Source organism: Lepisosteus platostomus, chromosome 13 (genome assembly GCF_059453375.1).
Source record: "Lepisosteus platostomus isolate fLepPlt1 chromosome 13, fLepPlt1.hap1, whole genome shotgun sequence".
NCBI classification, from domain to species: Eukaryota; Metazoa; Chordata; class Actinopteri; order Semionotiformes; family Lepisosteidae; genus Lepisosteus; species Lepisosteus platostomus.
The window spans coordinates 32332082-32338039 of NC_142623.1; positions in this window are offsets into that span (position 1 = coordinate 32332082).

A 5958-nucleotide genomic window follows, 5' to 3' on the forward strand; every position below is an offset into this window, starting at 1 on the left:
ACCCCTCTCTGGCCCCACCCCTTGATGGAAGTCACACAGGTGATAAAATGTGCTTTTAGAGCTTTGTCTGGGTGTTATTAGTGTGGCTAATTTGCATAGGGCTGTGTTAATCCAAGCGTGCTGGTAAATATTAGCACTGGTTATCTGTGACAAAGAGGATTTGTTTGCACAGCCTTTCTCAGCACCCCTCCTCCTCCACTTGCACACCCCTGTGTTAGTGCTCTGAATTAACCCCCCTGCCTGGGGTGGGGCAGGTATCAGCACCTTCCAACCTCTAATTACAACACAGTCGCACACACTCACTCACACACCCACACTCCCTGTTTGATACGCACCACATGTACACTCTGTAGGTGACACACACTCATCCACACTCTCTTACACTCACTAATACACACTACCTGACTCACACACACTGACACACACACTCCCTGACTCACACGCACTGACACACACACACTGCCACACACACATCCCCTGACTCACACACTGACACTCACACACTCCTTGACTCACACGCACTGACACACACACATTCCCTAACTCACACACTGACACACACACACACTACCTGGCTCATAGACACTGGCACACACACACACGCACACACTACCTGGCTCATAGACACTGGCACACACACACACACACACACACACACACACACACACACACACACACACACACACACACACACACACACACACACACACTACCTGGCTCATAGACACTGGCACACACACACACACACACACACACACTACCTGGCTCATAGACACTGGCACACACACACACACACACACACACACACACACACACACACTACCTGGCTCATAGACACTGGCACACACACACACACACACACACACACACACACACTACCTGGCTCATAGACACTGGCACACACACACACACACACTACCTGGCTCATAGACACTGGCACACACACACTCCCTGACTCACACGCTCTGACACACACACTCCCTGTGAGATCTGCAAGCTGTTGACAAAGCTCTGCTGTCTCGAACCCTGTGCAGAACTCACTCCCAGTGCCTGTCACGAGGATGAAATCCCAGAATAAAGCAGAAGACATTAAGGCCATCTAATCTAGTTAATTAACCTAGAATAATTAAGAATAATTAATTTAATACGATGCCTTTCATCTGCAAGAACTCCAAAGAGCTTCACACACAGTAGGGGACCCACTTCATCCTCACTGAACTGCAGAACCACCTGGGTGACACTGTTCTGCACCTGCAGCCCCACGACACACAGATCAGGGGAGGAGAGAGAAACTGTACAAGACCAGAGTGGGGTTCAGTCCTCCTGCAGCCCCACGACACACAGATCAGGGGAGGAGAGAGAAACTGTACAAGACCAGAGTGGGGTTCAGTCCTCCTGCAGCCCCACGACACACAGATCAGGGGAGGAGAGAGAAACTGTACAAGACCAGAGTGGGGTTCAGTCCTCCTGCAGCCCCACGACACACAGATCAGGGGAGCAGAGAGAAACTGTACAAGACCAGAGTGGGGTTCAGTCCTCCTGCAGCCCCACGACACACAGATCAGGGAAGGAGAGAGAAACTGTACAAGACCAGAGTGGGGTTCAGACAGGACACTGGGGTGACAACCCCACTCTTACTACCAGCCCTGGGATCTGACCAAGCAGTCAGGACCTCAGTTTAATGTCTCATCTGAAGGACAGCACCTCCTACAGCTCAGTGTCCTCTGTCCCCTTACTGGGGCTTTGGACTGGAAGTTCTGCTCCAAGAAGGAAAAGTGCCACCTACTGGTCCATCAATCTTTCTCTCTAGTCTGTATCTTAATGGATCTACAGTCAGGCGTCTCTAAACTTTCTTAGTGCAATTATTTTAGGAGTTTTGTAGTTGGTTGTTCATTTTTGTGAAAAAATATGTTCTGAAAAATCTGTATTGTAAAACTGAACACTATATATGTTTTTCCACCTGAAAAAATAAGTCACTTTAAAGCCTAAAAACTCCTATCTGTCTGTCTCCACTTAAAGGCAGCAGGTGAATTTGCAGTCATATACCAGCTTCACTTGCATTTCCTGCCTCCTTCTGAAACAAACAAAGTAATTAGAGCAATTAGAGCAATTAACAGCACTGTGCAAAAAGCAGCTCGTTATTCCAGAGCCAGGGCCGTGACACAGCGAGCGCAGAGCTGGAGCACCAGTGTGAAGAGCTGCTGATAGAGAAACACCAGGACAATCTCACTGATTACAGAGAGAGGCGGAGGGGGAGAGAGGGAGGGGGAGGTTGATGGGAGAGGGTTGGGGAGGTGGAGGGGAAGAGAGAAGAAGAGAGAGAACGAGGGAGGGAGCAAGAGGGACAGAAGGAGGGAGTTGGAGAGAGAGAGACACATGAGTGAAGGACACAAAGACTGGTGACTGGACAGTCAGGTCTGTCTGTGTCCAGTTTCTATGGCCAGGCTGTGGGCACTGAACCTGTCCTCTCTGGACAGTCAGGTCTGCCTGTGTCCAGTTTCTATGGCCAGGCTGTGGTCACTGAGCCTGTCCTCTCTGGACAGTCAGGTCTGCCTGTGTCCAGTTTCTATGGTCAGGCTGCGGTCACTGAGCCTGTCCTCTCTGGACAGTCAGGTCTGCCTGTGTCCAGTTTCTATGGCCAGGCTGCGATCACTGAGCCTGTCCTCTCTGGACAGTCAGGTCTGTCTGTGTCCAGTTTCTATGGCCAGGCTGCGATCACTGAGCCTGTCCTCTCTGTATACTCAGGTCTATCTGTGTAGTCTGTGCTTGTTCAGGATCCAGTCTGCTGTGTTGTGTTGTGGTGTGTGTGTCCCAGGAGCCCCTGGTCGACTGGGGGAGTCCTAAAGCTGGCTGGTGCTGGTGTACCTCTCAGTCTCCTCATCTCTTTCTCCCAACTCTTTCTCTCTGTGTCTCTCTTTCAAAATTCCTCTGTTCCCCAACTCTCTTCCTACCTGGTAGTAATGAAAAAGCCATAGAAACAGTTAGTAATTTATCAGCCTGGTTCTGACAGTAAAACTTTTTAAACAGCCTCATAAAAGCTCAATGTCAAACATCGTTTCCTATTTTAAGAGCATCACAGCCTCTGAGCATCAGCCCCCGCCCAGCCAGAACAGGCCACTTTACAGTCCACTAAAACAAACAACTTCATGGCCTCTCTGTACTGTCAGTGCTGTCAGCAGCAACCGAATTTGTCAGATAGCATCTATCTCTTCCGCCCACTCCACCACGACTACAATTAATACTGCAGCTACTACTTCTGCTGCTGCTGTACCTGGCTCCTTAACGTTACTGCCATTTCTGATAGGATTACTGTGGATGGTGTTACTCCTGATACTGTCTCCTTACTCTTACTACTGCTGTCACTGTTACTCCTGATACTCTCTTTACTCTTACTGCTGCTGTCACTGTTACTCCTGATACTGTCCCCTTACTCTTCCTGCTGCTGTCACTGTTACTTCTGTTACTGTCTCCTTACTCTTACTGCTGTTGTTACTGTTACTCCTGATACTGTCTCCTTACTCGTACTGCTGCTGTCACTGTTACTCCTGATACCGTCTCCTTACTCTTACTGCTGCTGTCACTGTTACTCCTGATACTGTCCCCTTACTCTTACTGCTGCTGTCACTGTTACTCCTGATACTGCCTCCTTACTCTTACTGCTGCTGTCACTGTTACTCCTGATACTGTCCCCTTACTCTTCCTGCTGCTGTCACTGTTACTTCTGTTACTGTCTCCTTACTCTTACTGCTGTTGTTACTGTTACTCCTGTTACTGTCTCCTTACTCGTACTGCTGCTGTCACTGTTACTCCTGTTACTGCCTCCTTACTCTTACTGCTGCTGCTACTCCTGATACTGCCTCCTTACTCTTACTGCTGCTGTCACTGTTACTCCTGTTACTGTCTCCTTACTCGTACTGCTGCTGTCACTGTTACTCCTGTTACTGTCTCCTTACTCGTACTGCTGCTGTCACTGTTACTCCTGTTACTGCCTCCTTACTCTTACTGCTGCTGCTACTCCTGATACTGTCTCCTTACTCTTACTGCTGTCACTGTTACTCCTGTTACTGTCTCCTTACTCGTACTGCTGCTGTCACTGTTACTCCTGTTACTGCCTCCTTACTCTTACTGCTGCTGCTACTCCTGATACTGTCTCCTTACTCTTACTGCTGTCACTGTTACTCCTGTTACTGTCTCCTTACTCTTACTGCTGCTGTTACTGTTACTACTGATACTGCCTCCTTACTCTTATTGCTGCTGTCACTGTTACTCCTGATACTCTCTTTACTCTTACTGCTGCTGTCACTGTTACTCCTGATACTGTCCCCTTACTCTTACTGCTGCTGTCACTGTTACTCCTGATACTGCCTCCTTACTCTTACTGCTGCTGTCACTGTTACTCCTGATACTGTCTCCTTACTCGTACTGCTGCTGTCACTGTTACTCCTGATACTGTCTCCTTACTCTCACTGCTGCTGTCACTGTTACTCCTGATACTGTCTCCTTACTCTTACTGCTGCTGTCACTGTTACTCCTGATACTGTCCCCTTACTCTTACTGCTGCTGTCACTGTTACTCCTGATACTGCCTCCTTACTCTTACTGCTGCTGTCACTGTTACTCCTGATAATGCCTCCTTACTCTCACTGCTGCTGTCACTGTTACTCCTGATACTGTCTCCTTACTCTTATTGCTGCTGTCACTGTTACTCCTGATACTCTCTTTACTCTTACTGCTGCTGTCACTGTTACTCCTGATACTCTCTTTACTCTTACTGCTGCTGTCACTGTTACTCCTGATACTGTCCCCTTACTCTTACTGCTGCTGTCACTGTTACTCCTGTTACTGCCTCCTTACTCTTACTGCTGCTGTCACTGTTACTCCTGATACTGCCTCCTTAGTCTTACTGCTGTCACTGTTACTGTTACTCCTGATACTGCCTCCTTACTCTTACTGCTGCTGTTACTGTTACTCCTGATACTGCCTCCTTACTCTTACTGCTGCTGTTACTGTTACTCCTGATACTGCCTCCTTACTCTTATTGCTGCTGTCACTGTTACTCCTGATACTGTCCCCTTACTCTTACTGCTGCTGTCACTGTTACTCCTGATACTAACCCCTTACTCTTACTGCTGCTGTCACTGTTACTCCTGATACTGTCTCCTTACTCTTACTGCTGCTGTCACTGTTACTCCTGATACTGTCCCCTTACTCTTACTGCTGCTGTCACTGTTACTCCTGATACTAACCCCTTACTCTTACTGCTGCTGTCACTGTTACTCCTGATACTGTCTCCTTACTCTTACTGCTGCTGTCACTGTTACTCCTGATACTAACCCCTTACTCTTACTGCTGCTGTCACTGTTACTCCTGATACTAACCCCTTACTCTTACTGCTGCTGTCACTGTTACTCCTGTTACTGCCTCCTTAGTCTTACTGCTGCTGTCACTGTTACTCCTGATACTGTCTCCTTACTCGTACTGCTGCTGTCACTGTTACTCCTGATACTGCCTCCTTAGTCTTACTGCTGCTGTCACTGTTACTCCTGATACTGTCTCCTTACTCTTACTGCTGCTGTCACTGTTACTCCTGATACTGCCTCCTTACTCTTACTGCTGCTGCTACTCCTGATACTGTCTCCTTACTCTTACTGCTGCTGTTACTGTTACTCCTGATACTGCCTCCTTACTCGTACTGCTGCTGTCACTGTTACTCCTGATACTGCCTCCTTACTCTTACTGCTGCTGTTACTGTTACTCCTCGCCGCTGCGGTGGCGGAAGTGCGCCGTGGTTGGCAGGGGTTTACGGTGCGGGCAGCGCCGCGCTCTGCAGTCCGCAGACACGAGCCGGAGCGAGTGCCCAGGTGAGGGCGCGTCATAATCGATCACGTGTTCAGAAAAGCTTCAGTGCCGAGCCGTCGGGCAAGAGTCTGAACGCGCACACTTGAATCCGAACAGCTCG